The sequence below is a fragment of the Lissotriton vulgaris genome, chromosome 3_1, assembly GCF_964263255.1.
Source record: "Lissotriton vulgaris chromosome 3_1, aLisVul1.2, whole genome shotgun sequence".
NCBI classification, from domain to species: domain Eukaryota; kingdom Metazoa; phylum Chordata; class Amphibia; order Caudata; family Salamandridae; genus Lissotriton; species Lissotriton vulgaris.
The window spans coordinates 1,750,938,098-1,750,958,783 of NC_141689.1; positions in this window are offsets into that span (position 1 = coordinate 1,750,938,098).

Below are 20,686 nucleotides of genomic sequence, written 5' to 3' on the forward strand. Positions count from 1 at the left end.
CCTGAGGATGTACTTGGTGGAATTAGAATAGTAAATCTGCCCACCAGTCCCTGTCCAGCACCTTCCTTGAGGTAAAACTTGGTGGAGTTAAAATAGTAAATCTGCTCTCAAGCACTGTCCATCACCTGCCCTGAGTAGACTGCAATTTAATTTTTATTTGAATATTGTCACTGCAGAGAAAATATTATCATTAAATAAAAGAAAGACATGTATGCCTTCGTTAAAACTTACATTATTGTCTAATATGAAATGCTCCACAATTGGTGTGCGATTAAAAAAATCCACTGAATAAATGTCAGAAAATTCAATAAAAAACTAACATTCCTGTTCCTATAATATACCTTGAGAATTCTATATATATAACACTTGTAAATTATACGTACTTTGATAGATAGATGGCAGTATTTCCAAGTATATTTTGTAAATAATCCTCTTCACTCAGGTGCGTGTGGTCCCATCAGAAGGCAGTGGACTACTGACAACAAAATGGTGGATGCCTGTTTTTATATGATTTATTAGAGTTACCCATAAATTACAATACAATCAGTGTTGTAAACTATATTTTTTTCTTGAGACAAACAAGGCTACACTATAATTATTTTTCTTTGAAATGTACCAGGTTGTTGACTTTCCTCACAGGTTTGTCTTCCAGCAGACTTTATGTTGTGTTTTTTTAAACTTTAAAACTGCTCTTTTTAGGTACCTGTTACCGTCTACTTTTATCTCTTGGTTTCTGTGCAATTCGTATTTTTAAAAACTGCTGTTTTCTCCTACCTAATTTATTTCATGGATTTCCCATATATTGTGTTGAAGCCCCTAGAAGGCAATGCAACCCTCCCACCTATATTTTAAAAGCTAAAAAAGCAAATACACCACAGAAGCCTAACCACTGTGTTTAAAAGGTTGCCTAATCTGCTTTGTGGTTTCAGTTGTGTTTGGAAAGTGTATGTAGTACTTGTATTGGCTAGAAAAGTGATTTAAGTGTGCAAAATGCATGATATTTAGTTGCTTTAGATTTGTGCCTTACATGCAGGATTTAACAGGAACTACAAAGTGTTGATTGAGCCTGTCTGTATCCAAGGAGATTCTGACTACAAGAGCACTTAATTGCCCCCTGCACACCAGCTTATGTTTTATCTCACATGTCCCTCATATAAGTTTCGTATTGGTTGTTCCAGCTGACTGGATCCTATGGCTTCTATTGGACCTTAGCGTAGGGTTTGGGTTTTGAGTGGTTAATAGTGCTTGGCCTGTAATTGGTTGTTAGAGCCTGGTCGATGACTGCCCACAAGCCAAATCTATACACCTTTCTACCCCCACTGCCAAAAAATGGCACCGTCAGTCTTACCCAAAATACGACTCTATTCTATGCACCCACCAAATCTACACATCAGCAACACAACACGAACCCACATTATTAATAACAATATTGCCTTCAAACACACACTTCCTGTTGATACAACACACCAGCTCTACCCTCTACTTACTTCTAACAGACCCTATTGCATCACCACCAACCCTATGCTCAACCTTCCCATATATCTTCCACCAAAACATCCTCCTCCTCTTTCAAAAACACACAAGCAAACAATCCTTACAATCCACTGCACCTGACATATTACCTCTTCTTGCTACCAGATCTAGCACAAACACTCATACCCTCTGCCCATCCCCTCTCACTCACTACAGACGCTCTCCATTGATACACATCAACACCCCCTTTACAATCGAACTTCCCCTCACCAACAGGACTTTACATTCAAATCATTTATAAGAATTCACTACATCAATATCTTATCTCACTACTTCACAACAACAAAACATAACAAATGCCAGAGCATTAAAGGCTCACACATACACACATAACATCATACTATATTCCATCATAAAATAGAAACAAACACTCACCCTTATGACTACACAAGTAACATAGATCCTTAATCATCTCTAAGCCAAATCACCTATCTTCAGGAACACCTACCACAAACACCCTAGACAGTAACACTCATTCTCTTGCCTCTCATCCACTGCACAATTCAGAGCCTTAAAACATGATTCACAGGTACTACAAGTACCCATAATCCATACACACTCCACCCTAACAAACAAAATAAACAACATGGCAGTCGTCATAACTTCACATCTCCATGTCTATTACACAAGAAGACTACTCTGCAAAAACAACAAGGCTCACCAACTCACTTTCAACCACCAACTCCAACACCTACACACACAGACCCAAACAAATGCCTTCTAAACCTATTGGACAAAGATTACAATATAGACAAACTACATAATGGCTATCTTCATACAGTTAATACCAACACTATAGTATACATGCTACAAGTTCAAAGAGTACAACTCACTCTTCTACAAAACAGTCACACCACCACACAGTCACACCAGCACCACCAAAACAATTCTAGACTGCCTACTAATAAATACTCAATTACTCTCTAAAAAGCAAACACTGAATCTACAACCTACTCACTGACACACAAGCTGACTTAGGGCCATATGTATGAAACCATGTATGAAACCATGTGGCCCCTAGGGCATGTATGTGTGCCACATGCGCACACATGTACAATTCAGGGGTGCAACAGGGTGTCCTTTTGGAGCCCTGGCCCCCTTGATTTTGCATTCGCAGTTTGCGATTCTCTATTTGAGAATTGCAAATTGCGAAAAATTTCCCCATTCATTCCTATGGGCCTTTAGGCCCATAGGAATGAATGGGTAGGTATTCATTAAGGAATATGTAGGATTCGCAAAATTACCGCTAATCCTACATACATAGCATTTTGCGATTCTCAAATAGTGATTCGCAAAAAATCGCTATTTGAGAATCGCAAAATGACTTTTTGATACATATGGCCCTTACTCTTCAAAACTGAATCAGGGTGGGAGATGACATGGCCCAAGTGTTGCATGAAGCTGTTCCTCCAGGCTATCAGCCTGCCATAAATAATCGCAAAGCGATACAAAAGGGGATGATGGACAGAGCGTTTGAGCAAATCAAACACTCACCCCCAGTCAACTGATCTGGGTTTAATCCATCATCATTCTTCAGCTCACTCCGCCACCCCAGTTCAGACATGGCCATATGCAAATCAGTCTGATCCTGTGCCTCATGGGAACAATACAGCCCTAGCTGCCAAGCCATGTCTTCCCTGGACCGGAAACAAGCATCCTGGGACCGGTTTCGGGTTCATAACCCTCATCAGCCAGACTATCTTCAAACCAGTGGCAAAGTGAGCACGCGACTCATATCTGAGCATACCCTGCCAACTTAGGGCGAACAAAGCGATACAAAAGGGGATGATGGACGGAGCGTTTGAGCAAATCAAACACTCACCCTCAGTCAACTGATCTGGGTTTAATCCATCACCATTCTTTAGCTCACTTTGCCACCCCAGTTCAGACATGGCCATATGCAAATCAGTCTGACCCTGTGCCTCATGGGAACAGTCCAGCCCGAACTGCCAAGCCATGTCTTTCCTGGACCGGAAACAAGCATCCTGGGAAAGGTTTCGGGTTCATAACCCTCTGAATCCAGTGGCACAGTGAGCAAGGGACTCACGTCTCAGCATACCAAAAATCGCATAGGCAAAAGGAGGTGGACTAGCTGTAATAATCAAGGAAACAATAAGTCTCAACAAAGCTGATGACATTTCCATACAAATCTGTGAGGACCTCATGACCATATGCAATCCTACACCAACAACCTCCTGTAACTTCCCCCTTCATTACAGACCACCACCTAGCAATGCAACATTCCCAAACTAATTTCTAGACATAGTTTCAAACCCTTTTGACACAACACTCCAGCCTATGCATCTTTGGTGACCTAAACATTTGGTTTGACAAACCCAATATGCTCCATCTAAAAAACTGCCCTAAAGTAAACACACTGAACCTGCATCATTGCACCAAGCACATTTTGCTTGCATACTTGTATGCAATAGTGTACTGTTTTGCTTACAGATACATTTTTCGTAGGCACATTATGATATTATCGTACATTTTGTCCAAGAACCAAATACACTGCACAAACTGCCCTCACAAATTGTTGTCTGTTCGGAAACAGCTCTAAAGAGGTAGAATAAACAATGACAGCAGGATCTGAGCTCAGACATAGTGCAAATGAGTCTAGTTTTTATTATATAAACTGCCCAAGCCTGTGTATAGCAGAAGAGAATTTCTATTGATTGTCGAATTCACCCCTTACCTGAATGCCTGCACAGCTGAATCTCACCATTATCCTGAGCGGGACGATGACCTGTTCTGCACCAGACTGTCTTCCTGAGGAAACAAGCACTCAGGTAAATGGGGAGTTAGACCACTCCAAGGTATCTGGCAGAAACCGGATTCACCCTATATTTTCTAGGACAGGTAGTAAAAGGCAGGAGTACAAATATAGGTATTTCGTACAATCAATCTAACATTTATAATTGTTGAAAGTATTAATCGTTTTCACCATTCTTGTGGTAATCATAACAATGCTCTGTTTCCTTCTACTAAATATTGCAGCTCACATATTTTACACAAGAATCCAAATGCTTCAATACATGTTTGATATGCCACATTGTGTACTTCTTGTGTCTCCCCTTGGGCATGCCTGCGATAAAGTGAAAGGGTACATCTGTTTCCACAATTTCCTTGGGGGAATTAGGGTTATCACTTTCTGAGGTTGTAGACATAATTCAGTACTGATATTTAGGTGTCCATGTGGCGCACTGTGAAAGAGCCAGAAATCAGGCCTACATAATCTGAGGTATGAGTTGACTCAGTCCCCATACTTTTGATGCTTATGTTGCCTAAACGCACAATCTTACTGAATTACTAAGAGCCAAACCATATGATGCCACCAACATTATAGGTCAGGTACTTATTTAATGGGTCTCCTGAGTAGTGTTCTTAAGTGTGCCCAAAGCTGCTAGCCACCATTTTAATGGAGAAGTCTGCAGTGTTAGGGAAAATCATCCTCAGTCAAATAGGAAATCCCTATTTGTGTCTGTAGGTTGTTTGAGCTTGAACCTTTTAAAGGTTCACCCCAGCATAGTTACCTTCAGTGAATTCCATTCAGCAAAATGGCTCATCCAGTTCCAGTGGTTATTCCACTTAATTGCAAACATGCAGTAGCACAGATGTTACAACAAGGGCTTTCTAAAACATGAGATGCTACCTTCGTGGTAGAGGCCCACTAACCATATAAAACAGAGGTATTCTATTCATGGGTAACATTTGAGATTTTAACACATACACTGATGCAGCCATAACAAGTAATTACAAGACTTATGAAGATTTAGAAGTAACACTGACAGATAAGGAACTAACAAATTGGTCCCATGGCACCTATCACATGCATTAGAAATTGTACAACTGTGACCCCCAGTAATACCGGGGCAAAATGGCCAGTCTTAGCCGGCTATACACCATATCAATGAATAGGAGTTCTAACAGCAGCAGAACTTTATACACTTTACACAGGTATAGTTAGAATATACAGACTATTAACACAGTTTGTTATGCAAACAAGTACAGCAACCACAGCGAGGGATGTTCACACTACACAAATGCATTTGGCAAAGCCAGCAATTAGTTCAGTCACTATTATCGCAATTATGGGTAAGGTTCCCACCAGATGGGAGGACATTCTGTTCTGAATTGCACTAAAACCACATAGGTTTGAAGCAGTGTTTCCCCATACAGGACCTGCACATTCTTATAGAGCATGTGGGTCTGGTCCTAGTCATACATTATTAATACAACCATCTGATAAGGAGAACACAGTGGGCTTCCCGGCTCGGGGAGAGCTAGTGTGGGCCAGTGTGTATGTATGGGTCCAGATGTCCGGCTGGGGGAACTTTCGATTATTACGTGTGGTGTGCGTGCTGTGCCCTGATTGGCTGAGTGTTCCTATATACATGTGGTATATAACTTTGTGGTATTTTGGGAATGTGTGCTTTTGGCCAAACGTGTTTTATTGGAGTCAATTTCCTCAGACCTGTTTGTGGTACAAGTGCCTATCTGTGGGATCGTTCAGCAATTTCCCTGGTTGTGTGTTTGTCTTTGGTCTGAGTGTAACTGCACCTGTGACCTATCAATCAGAAGGCTTGAGTTTGGGTCACAGGGGCTGTCTAACCATGTATCTCTGACTCAGGGTTGATGGGAAGGTCATCTTGGATGATTTCAACAGCAACGATGCAAGTTCATTATTGCATGTCCATAGAACATATTGGTAGTTGATATCATTAAAATTTCCGACATTCGCATTATTATGCATACAATTTTCATATCAGACATTGACATTGCTTTTACTCTTACTGACATTGTTATGTGTGTAGTTTATGGGTACATCGACATTGCATTTATAGGTATTGCCGCTAATGCATGCATTTATCAGGGTGTACATAGACATCGCATTCACTAAAATTAACATTCCGCACTCTAGTTGAATTATCAACTACATAATTTTCCTTCTATGTTATGACCATCACATTAAGCGAAACAGTATGTGTTGCTGTAGTGTCTGCTATTCTTTCCTTAGCTATTTGCATAGTACCTATATTGAGGACTGCGTTCTTATTGCAGGAAACCACCATTTTTAGGAAACCACAAAGCAGTAGTACAAAAAAGAAAACTGGAAGTAATCACATGAATAGTTTGGACACCGATAGGGGGATCCATGAAGAAATACTATGAAACCAGTCCTGCTCAGATCACATAAGCAAATTACTTTCACAATTAACAATGCAAGGTTAGAAGTGGTTAACAGCTACAAATATCTCGGGATATATCTGGATCAAAGGTTTTCCTTTTCAATGCAGTACGAGGCCATACAAAAAAGGGTAACGCCCTACTTTTTGCATTTTGCAGTTTATCAAAAACCTTACAAGGGCCACTGTTTACCACATTACTGGCAGTCATTAAAGCAAAATTGCTTCCAACCATCGTATATGGCAGTGTTGTTCGCCATGTAAACAACACAGCAATTCTGGATCACATCCAAACGTTAGTTTATTAAAGGATATTCCGTCTGCCATGTGACGCCTCTTCAGCCCAGGTCCGATTAGAGTTTGGCCTGCAACAACAACTTTCAGTCCTGCTCAGGGGCACCTCCCTCCATCTTCATGTCAGCTTGTAGATGATGTGGTGCTTGGATGGCAAAAGTGAGAGTTTTGTTTTCAAGACCATTTCCAGGAATAAAAGTATAACAGGAAGCACCAATCATGACACTCACACCACCCTCCATCGCGGTCATCAAGTCCAACATGTACCAATGTTGCATCATCAGAATGTGGATGGATCTCAGTTTTCCTTGACAATGTTTAGGCCAAGTAGTGTCATTTGTCATCTTCAACATTTCCTGTGTGGTCATTTGTAGCCAGCGGGTGCTCGCCTTCATTTGCAAGATGAAGAAGAGCATTGGCCCTCCTTCATTTAGTTGAGTTTCAGAAAACAGTCAAAATTATTCTGGATTATCCTTGTACTGAGTTCAGCCAAAATAATTAGCAGTTCTTTTACTTTGAGCCTGATGCTTTGGACAGGTATGGGAGAGGGGAGTGTCGATGGGTCCGAAGGAGGGGGGGGCGGACCGCTGCAGGAGGGCAACTGCTGCCGTCAGTGAGGAGTCCATGGACGTGAGAATCCGACGTTGGTCAAGCATCATAGCTGGCATGCCCTCCATGAATGACAACAACTAGTTCAGTATTTTAGTCTGGCCATGGAGGACTGTCAGCATTGATGTCTGACCAACATGAATCTGCCGTAGTAGGCACACAGACTCGGCACTGAGGGCAGCAGGGGAGACAGGGGCAGGGGGTGCGGTGCCTGGGCCGAAGGAGACATGGGGGGCTGCACGGACAGAAGGGACTGGAGCAACTGGGAGGGTGGAGATTGTACTGGAGGAGGCGGGGACAGACACAGTGCTGTCGTCGGGTGTTGCAGCGTATACCCCCTGCTCCAGGGAGTCAGAGGCAGACTCATATGCATGGTAGGAAGTGTCGCCTTCCAAAAGGTCCGCAGGCCGACTCCCCTCACCCTCCGTGCCACTGGCTCCCTCCTACTCCACAGCAATGGTGGCACTGTTGCTGGGTCCCTCCTCTTGGCCTGTGCATGTATCTCCTTCTGTCTCTGTTGATGATGCTGTGGGTAAGTAGAAGAAACAGAAAGGCACAGTCCCCTGTACACATCTGACACATGAGCACAAAAACAGTAGGTTACACTGCACATCATGGCATACATCATGAGTAACAGCCAGATAGCCCTGCACATATTTGAGAATTGTACTGCCCAGTTGGTATGGACACAATGCTACTTGGACACAAGGATCCAAAGAACACACCAGGCCACAACTTGAATGAAAATTTCACATAGAGGCTACTGTGTGTTTGCAGGAGAGCTGATCAATACAATAAAGTGATGCCACCTCAAATACACAAAAAAGTAACAGTAAAGGTGACCCTCAGGGAACAATAACCTACCTCACTTCCCAATATGATACAACACTCAGAGCCCTGAAGGTGCATTGTTTAAAATATCAATTTTAACAAATGTTAGCATCTTGGGACTCACCACACTTTTACATAATCAACATGTATTGAATGTGTAAATCGCCATCTTGTGAAGGCAACACATATGTGCCTGCATGACAGATGTCTCACAATGAAAAGCACACAAAAAAGATTTACACCTTCTATGAAACAGCTGCCACCCTTTAAGATAAAACACTGTTAGAAACAAACAACATTACAGATTTGCCACATACATGGTCCAACGGAGTTCTGGATGTCTTGACACTCATTACATTGTACAATTGACAACAAACGAGTGTCAATACCTCAATACCACTGTGGGGACATGCATATGGAGATCAAGACACACCATTAATCACTAACACTGGACTCTTTGAAAAGCTGCCTGCTTCTTTGACGAAAGTGGAAATGTCGTTTTGTGTGCACTACCTTGTGAGACAACTACCATGCAGCACATAAGTGTCATTTACACAATTCATCATATTAACACATCCAACACATGAACACATTTTTACAAGTCTTGTGAGTGCCAAGGTACAATCATTTATGTAAATACAAAAAGGGGGAGTCCTAGGGGATGTTTACCGACCATGCATTGCTATTACCCCTGACAACTATATCTACCAACAACAAAATAGCAATGGGTCAACAAAACTGACTAACTGTGTATCTGTGAGGGTGTGACCTCAAAGGTGGAGGTACGACATCGAAATCAAACCTAGGGTACTTTCTCCGTGAGAAAAAATTTTCCCATCAGATTACCGACCTGTACCACCCTGCATCATTTGGGATCCTTCACCATGAAGGTAAGTGGTTGTAACCTCGGTAGATTTGGCAGATCTCAGCCTAATCTCTCAAGTGCGGCAGGAGGAGCGGCAAGCTGGTTTTCGTGCCCACCATAGCACAGAACTAGTAATGCTGTCTGTACTAGATGAGCTTAGATGCATGGCTGACAGTAAAAAGCCAAGCGCCCTGATATTATTAGATCTTTCAGCGGCGTTTGATACTGTCAGCCATGCATTGCTCCTGGGTAGATTGGCTGGGTTCGGGATAGGAGAGCAAGCCCTCAAATGGTTAACAGCTTTCTTATCAGGGAGGACGCAGAGGATCCAGCTAGCAGATCAGGTCTCCGATGTGGGTACCTTAGCCTGTGGAGTCCCACAGGGTTCTGCGCTTTCTCCACTCTTATTTAATCTTTATTTACAGCCATTGATAGAGTCCCTGGCAAACATGAACTGTAAAGTTTTTAACTACGCCGATGATACTCAGCTGCTGCTGAGTATCGACAACACACCATCGGCTCAGTCCATGGCCCAAGACATATTACGTTTTACAGTAAACTGGATGTCGTCCAATTTATTGAAAATCAATCCAGATAAAACGGAAGTTCTCGTAGTTTCAACCTCCACCTCCCCCTGGAATGATTTGTTTTGGCCACAAGAACTCGGACCCACTCCAAAACCATGCCCTAGTGTTAAGAGCCTCGGTATGAAAATCGATCAGGAACTCTCGATGGCTAACCAAGTGTCCGCTGTAGTTGGTTCTTGTACCAATTTGATCAGGCAACTGCGTAAGCTCGTCCCCCTACTCTCAAGGAATATGCTCCGAACCATTGTCTCAGCCACAATAGTGTCTAGAATCGACTACGGCAATGCGTTATACCTTGGCCTCCCAAAAAATTCATCTAACCGTCTTCAGGTCATTCTGAATGACGCAGCGCGCTTGATATTTGGAGTGCCGAGGCGGACTCATGCCTCCCCTTTGCTCTATAGGCTACATTGGCTGCCTATAGTACAACGAGTCGAAGTCAAGAGTATGTGCATCTGCCACAAAGCAATCCACGGACAGGCGCCAGCCTATATAAAAGATAGGCTTGAAATATATGAACCTAAGCGCGCCCTGCGATCGTCCGGCTCTTTTTTGCTTTCCTGCCCACGCTTTAAGCTGGCAACAAAAGGAGGCAGATCCTTTTCAGTTCAGGCTCCTATCATCTGGAATAAGCTACCGGAGGCGCTTCGCAGAGAATCCAACCTTCTCCACTTCAGGAAGTCCCTGAAGACTTTACTCTTCAGAGACGCATTTACATCTCAGTAGTCGGTACTAGCTTCAGACACTTCTATACTCTCATCTTGTTTCTTGTTGCTGTACTTGGTCAGTAGCGCTTTGAGACCTGTCGGTGAGCTGGCGCGATACAAAACCCAGTTACAAATTACAAGTATGTCCCAATGTAAGTGTGGTGTATTTCAGCATCAAGTGGCAATCTGACTAGCAGTGCTGAAAGAGTGAACATAATAAGTGATTGGTGTGAAACCTCATAAAATTGGGTAATGAAGAGGTGAAACAGTAATTTAATGGGTACCTATTCACTCCCAAAGATTAAAACAGTGCATAGTAGTATAAACAAATGACTACTAAGGTAGATGTTGGGTCGACATGTTTCTGCAGGTAAATCGGGGTCAAGTGGTCTCCTACTGCTTCTTCAGGACCGTGACTAATGCTACTGCTAGACATAAAGTGAAAAGTAGTGAAACAAAAGAGATATTAGATATTACCTGAAATTCTCCTGATTTCGTGGTCCAATGTGCACCAAGAAGGAGCAGACAAACACACAAACAAACACACAGAAAGAGAACACATACACATTTTGATTAATAGTGTATCGTTTTTCACAATGTGCCATCGGGATATATTAATGATTCATCAGGCAAGGTTATCAAGTTCTTTTAGAGTAACAAATGGTGATAATGTATCAGTTTGATTACATTCTCACTCACCTATATTTTAGGGAATGCTCACCCCACCTCACCTGGCCACAGAGCAGGTAAAACGGAGCACCACTCAGATGGGGAGAAAAGAAGGTATTAAAGGAAGGATTAACAAATTGCAACAACGTGTTCAGACGAACTGCTCCAAAATCGAGCAGTCTCATTCGTGTATCTATTTTGACACATTCTTTGTATTTTTCGTTAGTGTTACATAAATCATAATCATTCTCACATCGCGCAGTGGTTATCGGCATATCAGAAAACCCCTGGTTGCCGCTTCCTATGAGTTTGGATTATGAAGGGGAAATTTAGATGTTGCTGCCCTTTTGAGTTAGAGTAAACTGAATATGGACCGTTGCTCTTTTTAGATCATATTCCCGACGCCACTGGGACGCGCTGTCTTTGTTCGGCTCAGATAGTTACAAGGCGAATTAGTAAAAGACAGCCCGCTATGGTTATTGCGACTTCATCGCGAGAGCCGTAATTCAAGTATAAGTGCCAGATTATGTTGAAAGCTCGTGTGCCGGCCTGCGCTTACCTGTCTGTCGGTACCCCGGACGTCCTTCTGGGCTGTCTATGGGGAGGTACCGGACAGGAGCAGCGGCGGCCATTATATCGAGCCACTTCCTCTTCTTCACGGGTTCGACGCATCACGTGACGTCGTACGTAAATGCCTTGGAAACATGGGAGTTGTAGTTTGTTCTAAGTGGAACTCAATGAGAAACACTTATTCCACCAGTTCTTCTTCCTACAGGTTTCGGCGCCATACGTGAGTGCCCTAAAAACATGGGAGTTGTGGTTTGTACTAGTTGGGACTCAATGAAGAATATTTATTCCGCCAGGCTAATCGCACGGACATCTTCACAATTGACTTTTACCTAATATGAGAAACAAACTGAAACCAGAGACAATTATCGTGGTTTTAGTCAGTTATGTGTTCGGGAAGGGAATACTTTTAGTTTATTACGATAGAGAACCTCAGGTATCTGTTATGGTCAACGTGTTGATACACCTCTTAAATAGTTCAGTGCATCATCTAATGTATTGTACTTTTGCACTTAAGGGGTGGAGTTACGATTTTGTGACCATTGAGTAAGCCATTTGGTGGTATGCTTTCGTTTAGGTCATGGCACAAAGGTGTGTAGGACAGTTACATGGTATTTTTTACCGCAGTGAGATGTAGACAGAGGCATACTCGTTTTTCAAAAAGTTGTTATGAAACAACAACGGAGAGTTCATGAATGTTATTTAGTTAAGATTTTGAATGCACTAAGGAAACCCATTTCACTCTCACGAGGAGCCTACCTGGGCTGGAGGCTATTAATAACTGATAAAGTGCCATTCAGATGCAGATGTTACAATGGCATCCAAGGGATGTCTTCGTTCAATCCAATCTTATCTGACCGTAGTCTGTAGACCCATTTCTGTTCACGTTTGAATAGAAAAGCACTGACATCAGTAATATGCGATGGAATTATTGGCTGCTCAAGTATAGTCCAACGTAAGTCAGTAGGCAAGTGTTGTACTTGTATAAAATGATTGGTAAGTCTGGTTGCCTGTTTTGAGCATCACATTGAGCTTTTATGCTCAGAAATGCGCAGTTTGACTTTGCGGGTAGTCATCCCCACATACTTTTTGTTGCAGGGACATGTGATCAAATATACGAGGTTTGTGCTATTACAATTGGTGAACCTGCATTGCTGCCATGGTCGATCTGTCCCAATGTCGATGGTCAATGTTTTAGATGTTTGTGGGCAGGCAGCGCAGTTACCGCACGGATGATAGCGTAACTGCAGGCATGTCCCATAATGTCCCTACAGCTCATGGGATGTCGCATTTAGGTCTAGTGTGGACCAGTCGGTCCCTCAAATTTTGTCCTCTTTTAAATGCGAATAGTGGGGGGGGGGGGGGCAGAGTGTCATTGTCTGTATTTAAAATACCCCAGTGCTGTTTTTACAATTTTTTGGATCTGGTTGGACTGTGTGCAGAACGTATTAACACATGTTATCCGATCTTGTTTCGGTTTTGGAGGAAGAATTTCTAAAAGGCTAGCTCTGTTATTGTTTGAGGCCCTTTTCTTTTACTGTCAGATAAGCCGGTTAGGATATTGTTTAGCTGCCAGATCTCTCGCCAGGCTGTTGGCGTGGACTTCAAATGCTGACTTAGTGGAACAGTTCTGTTGTATTCGTAGAAATTGCCCGTAGGGCAAATTATCCCGTAGTGACTTCGGGTGGCAACTTTCATAACTAAGCAGCGAATTCCTCGCCATAGGCTTACGGTACAGCTCAGAATCAAGGCCTGTGGGAGTACTTGAAATCAATAAGTCCAGGAATGCCAATTTGCTGTTATTGTATTCCATCGTGAACTTAAGGAACTGATTCCTTTTGTTGAGCCACTCGTGGAAGTCTTTTAACTTCTCCTCAGTGCCTCGCCACACCACAAAAACGTCATCTATGTAACGTTTCCACATCCTCAGACACCTTAGATGGGGGTTGGTGTCTGCGAAGATGTGTTCCTGCTTGAACTTATGTACGTACAGATTAGCGAGACTAGGGGCAAAAACGCTGCCCATGCTAGTACCGCTAATCTGCAAGTAGAGTGAATCTTCGAACTGAAAGAAATTCTCAGTCATCGCCAACGTTGCCAGGGTCATTATTAACCTGACTGGGGTTATGGAGTTCAGCTCTCTCTCAGCCAAAAGACCCTCAATGACCTCTAGGGTCTCCATTTGAGGTATAGATGTATATAAACTCTTAACATCAAAGGACACCAAGAGATCAGTTTGTTTGTCATATTCAATCTCAGGCAAAAGCCTAAGGACATCCTTGGTGTCCTTTAAAAAGGTTGGCATCTCCCTCACCATAGGCTTAAGGAACAAATTGACAAATGTCGATAATGGCTCTAATAAAGAACCTAATCTGATGGGAACATTTTTTCTCACTGAGAAAGTATCCTAGGTTTGATTTCGCTGTCGTACCTCCACCTTTGAGATCACACCCTCACAGATACACAGTTAGTTTTGTTGACAATCATTTATGTGACACACTTTAAATATGACAGTCCTCACATGGGCATCCATTCCCTGATGACACAGTTGCTTGGACATAAGACCTACTGGTTTTCATGTGAAGTGGCACACATGTCCCAACTCAGGACTAAGCATGGGCGAATTTTGCGAATTCGCGATCCGCGAATTTGCGGATTTGCGAATTCGCGATCCGCAAAATTCGTGAATTAGTGCGAATTTCCGGATTTTTGTTTTTTTGCGTGTTTGCGGGGTTTTTTGCGTGTTCGCGGGGTTTTTTGCGTGTTCGCGGGGATTTTTGCGTCTTCGCGAGCCACTTGCATAGCGAAGTTACCCATGCAGTCGTTTATGGGAGAGGGAGAGAGAGATAGATAGATAGATAGATAGATAGATAGATAGATAGATAGATAGATAGATAGATAGATAGATAGATAGATAGATAGAAAGAGAGAAAGAGAGGGAAAGAGAGAGGGAAAGAGAGAACGAGAGGCCGGATCTCTGAAGGGCCAGATTCCTGAGTTGCCCCTACAGAACATACAGCTTTTTATTTTTAGCAAAATGCATATGAAAATTGTGCTGTAAAGGTCTCTTTTAGTTTAACCCCTCCTGACAACTCAAAATGGGTGTATTTGCCATCCTCTCCCTTCTTCCTGTTTTTTATTTCTATAAGTGCTTCCTGATGAGGTTTAATTCCTTGGACAGGTGCCTCGTTGCCTACTTGTAACTATTCTCTGACCCTGCTTCAAGGGTCAGAGCAGGGTCAGAGAATAGTTGCAAGTAGGCAACGAGGTGCCAGGAAGCAATTAGCAGCAGGTGTCCAAGTTGAAGTTAATTTGTTTGTAACCTTTTTGTAAAAAGGTTACAAAGAAATTAGGTTCAACTTTTGCACCTGCTGCTGTAACCCTTGCTTGGCTGAAAAATCGTCCCCGCTGATTCGCGGATTTTACCGCGATTTCGCGAGATTCGCGGATCACGAAATCGCGGAAAATCCGCAAATTCGCCCGCGAAACGGATTTTACGCCCACCCTTACTCAGGACAATGCTTCAGCTAATGGGCCTTCAATTGTGATGAACAAAATCATTGCTGCATTTTGGACACACCGTTATCCCCAGGCAAAATGTCAACGCAGAAGTGTGCACAGTAACACAATACCCAATAGCATCTGAACTACTTACATTTGGCAAAATTGTATGAGGCACAATCATGTCTGGAACCAAATGACATCGGCTGCCAAGCCCCAAATGAAGTCACTGACCAACCTCACAGGGGCAGACCTGGCATGGCTAAATCAGGCAGGACCACGTAGATCTCTCCTGCACAACACCCCATACCTCAGTCAATGTGATTGATACAGCTCAAGAAGTGAGACCTCAGAATCAGGATAACAAAAACTGTGCTGCAACAACCCAAAAAGTAATAGCAGCTTACCTCGTGGGGCTGGCAATACATTTTACTCACAAACAACCAACAACAGATTGTTGTGAATAGGCACACAGGCACTGCCCAGTGTGAGTATGCACAATCCAAATCTTGTATCCATGTCCAGTGGACACATGTAGCAGACACGGGAAAAATACAAACTATGTCGGGGATCAATACCACTGAGGCAGACCCATGCTGAAGCCACATAGAATGGGCACAGTGTTGGATGACACACATGATTAGGAGGCCAGGGTGTCTCAGGGGACTGTAGTGGGCACACTTGTCCGTGGGTCTGGAATGAGCTGACTGTACAATGAGTAACCGTCATGGCACTATGCATATCTCACACGGATGTACATCATGTCTGAGAACCCAACATGGGTGTTGCATGCTGCAAGGGTGTACAGTAGAAACCTCACACTCCTATGTTGAGACTCATCATCAGTGCAAACAAATATGAAGGCAAAACCCAGTGCACAGGTCATGGCACAGGCAAGGTCCCAACCCATGTCACAGACCACCCTCCCACATGATGCGTAGATCAATGTGCAGTCTTATTTCCTTGCACTATAGATGAGCATGATGCAAATGTTATTACACTCAGACCAGGGGACACATGTGAAGGAGAAGAAGGGATGAAAATGAGTACCAGGTGACTATGGTGAACTGAAAAGACACTGCACATATAACCTGTCTGACGAGACACCACAACTGTGGGAGTGTAGCCAGGATTCAGAGCACTTCAAAAAGCATGTGACACTACACAACAAATAGCCATGGACCTACCCCCCCTTGCTGCTGTCTTACATGCAACTGCCTGCCTATGGGAAGACGACTGCCAGGACCCGGAGCATGTGGGGGGTGAGGTGACGACTTCCACCATGCCAGCGTGGGGGCTCCAGGTCCAGCACCGGATATCCTGCCACCGCTTCTGAATGTTGTGCAGCCACCGGTGATGGCCCCCCGCAGACCTGATGACCCTATCTCCCACCATATTTCCCTCTTCTCGTAGGCAGTTACCTGTCAGGAAGACAAAGTGAAACAACATCACTACACCTGCTCTTTGTCCCCGACACACACACTTGCACACCATTGATAATGTGAGCAAGGCATAGGATGGTGACAGGACTTGCAACATTGTCCATGTGAATTAGGCCTGTTTGCAAGCCACAATGCACTACATGGCATTGAAAGCCTACAGATGGCATAAAAGGTGCAACAGACTCACAGATCATGCCACACACTGGGCAACAAACGCAACTGCAGGGTGTGGGACAGCACGTGACAAGCACTCACATATCCCATTCCACTTGAGAACCCTCAGCAGACCAGACAGACAGACCCTGGCACAGATCACTCACTTGTCACTGACAACAGCGGAAACAACCCTCACTTTGCACATGTGCCATTTAAAAATGGGGTGTCACAGGTGTTGTGCTACCTTAGCAATTCAGGCACACAGCACTGCTTACATGTCACATCAGGTGGCAGAGCAGCTGCATTCGCCATGCAGTAGTGGTGCAAGACATCATATACACACTCAGACAGATGACAAGGAACATTCACACACATCAATGTTCATGAGGTCTAACACATCATTTGGACAATCTTACCATAGGTCCCCTCAAGTCATAAACATCTGTGAGTACAGTCACCTGTCACTCCTGGGGGAACACTGTTCCACCTCAGGACATTTGAGAATGAAGCCACCAAGGTCTGGCATGGCTGAAAGTGTCATTCACTATGCAGTGAAGGTCATAGTAAGCACACTGCAAGTGAGGAGTGAACACACATGAACTACATCATGCTCCGCATAAGGGACACAACCATGTACACCCCCGGGACTCACTCACAACCACATTGCATGTCTGTCCCACCAATACACAATGCCTGTTGTGACACTCACACAACAGGTGCACACTCAAAGGTTGTGCAGTCAGCACTCACCTGCTCCTCTGGTCTCCCATACAGCTTGCTGTACTGTGGTAGAAGTGCATCCATCAGGGCCTTGTTTTCCTCCTCACTGAAGGCTGGGGCCCTATCCACAATACGAGCCATCATGATATTCCAGAGGATGCAGAGACAGCACCATTGTGGTCCACTCCAATGTTGTGCAGGCAAGTGCTCTCTCAGGGTTACATGCAGGCTTAAATCAGTGCTGCTGAGGGGCTCTCAGTTTCAGGAGTACAGTGTGATAGGCCAGATTTATTTGCATCCTGCGTTTCATTCAATCCCTTCACACATAAGGCCCTGACACACATTTGCATGGTTTAAAATTTGAGCTTCAGCTCCACAATCATTTTGCAACATTGTATATTTATGACCAACTGAATTTTGTAGGGCACCTGTAGCACACATTCAAATCTCAGTATCCATGACAACCAGGATGCATTCAGGGCCTACTACTCGTCCCCTAACTCTTTTTTGACATACACACACGTGTACGGTGCATTTCTCCCGCTGGCGTATTGTACGATTACAATAGTGATACGATGCTCACACACGCACGGAAAGTAGGGGTACGGTTCGCTCGCATATGGCACGATTACAATAGTGAGACGATGCGCACACATGCACGGACAGTAGGGGTATGGTTCGCTCGCGTATGGCATGATTACAATAGTGAGACGATGCGCACACACGCACGGACAGTAGGGGTACGGTTTGCTATCGTATGGCAAGATTACAATAGTGATACGATGTGCCCACATGCACGGACAGTAGCGGTCTGGTTCGCTCGCGGATGGCATGATTACAATAGTGAGACGATGCGCACACACGCACGGACAGTAGGGGTACGGTTAGCTCGCGTATGGCATGATTATTGATTACAATGTTGATACGATGCGCACACATGCATGGAAAGTAGGGGTACACTGCGTTTCAGACGGTACGGTTCACACACTGCAGTGAATGCGGGGGTACGTGCGTTTCAGACGGTACGGTTCACACGCTGTAGTGAATGCAGGGGTATGGTGCATTTCAGACGGTACGGTTCACATGCTCTAGTGAATGCAGGGGTACGGTGGTTCTCAGATGGTACAGTTCACATGCTCACGTATGGCACCATTACATTAGTGATACGAGGCGCACACATGGCAGGGATGTAGGGGTACATTTCAAACAAGGATGTCTATCAAGTTCTTGTCATTGCATACTTACATGAGCAGGCCCTAGTTGTGGCAGGCAGTGGTATAGCACAGGGCATGTGATCTTGTTGCACAATAGCTGTGTGATGACCTGTTGACACATGTCATGTGTGATGGGGCACTATGCAGTACACATCACCTTTACACTTGTCCCATATGTATCATTATGCAGATGTTGTCATGCACATCAACACCGGGATGGCACATTCATCATTACGGGCACCTGTCTCATGATGCCAGGGACCGGGGCACTTTGTCACTTGAAATTTCACATTGAGCATGACCCTATGAGACTATGTGTAATGTTAAAGATTGAGCTTGCTGTTTGTTTTCCGTAAACTGCATTTGCTGTTGGTGCATCTATCATGGGTCTGTGTTGAGATGGGAATGGTTTCACATGTATGCACACCGTGCCACATGTGCATTCTCACGGCTTTTACCTCTGATGGCATCAGACATCATTTTTCCCCAGGCATACATGTCTGCATCGTGACAATGGCTGTGTTGTTTTGTTGTTACATGCACACCTTAATCGCAATGTGTTTGATATGTACATTAGACATTCCATGTGACCTGTGCGTGTGCCTTGCAGTCTGCTGTCTGGATGGGATGACAACCTTACACTGCAGGTATTGTGACTTGTGTCACTCCCGTGATATCTTGGGCTGTTCACTCAGACCAGCCCAGCAGCACATTTGAGGGCATGTCATGTTTAAAATCAACTGGTGTATCTGGGTTGTTGTAGGAGTGCCAGCAAGCTGCCATATGTGTCCTGGGTGTATTGCATACGCCACACTCCATAGAGACCTGATGTGTACTAGCAGTTTTGCATATGCTATGTACATTGCAATCAATGTTGGCTGACAGTTATTCTCCATTCTTCCCAAATATGTCCTGCAGGGCACCGCCTCTACCAAGGCCATTTCCAGTCTTGGCTACCATGAGGGAACATGACTGCATCCGAATTTACAAATTCACTCGACAGTTGATTCTGGACTTGACGAACAGGCTGGAACCACATCTCCAACCGCGACACAGGTATCCAACTGCGCTGAGCCCCAAGCTAAAGGTGATGGCAGCCCTCCATTTCTTTGCAACAGGTAAGCTTCAATTTACCATAGGGGATGTCGGGGGAATGTCCCAAATAATGTTCAGCTGTGCCCTTCGTGATGTTTTAGCTGCCATGTTGGAGCACATAGATGAATTCATCAGATTTCCGACTCCGGAAGAGTTGACAGATGTCAAGGGTGAATTCAATGCTCTGTGAGGGATGCCACAGTGGTGTGTCTTGCTGACATGCAGATTTCCCATGTTTGTGCACGTTTTCCAGGATCGTGCCATGATACATTCATCATGAGGCGTAGCAGGGTCCCACAAATGATGCTGCAGCTGCGCAACGATCAGGCATGTCTGTTTGGTGGGTATACTCTGTTTGTCTTCTGTGTCTCAGTATCTTTTGCTCTGAATGCATCTCCTGAACCTCTTATTTACATGATGTATATTTGTAGGTGACGCTGCATGCCAAAGCCAATGACACCTCTCCGCAACCCAAGAACAGCTGCAGATCAGCGGTACAATAATGCACACGGGCAGACCAGGCGAGTGATTGAGCGGACGTTTGGCCTCCTGAAGAGCCAATTCCGGTGCCTCAATAAGACCGGCGGATCCCTCCCATATGCCTCGGCCAAGGTCTGTAATATCTTCATTGTGTGCTGCATGCTGCACAACATGGCAGTTGAGAAGGCAGTGCCACTCATCCTGGATCCTGAGGAGCAGGAACATCCACC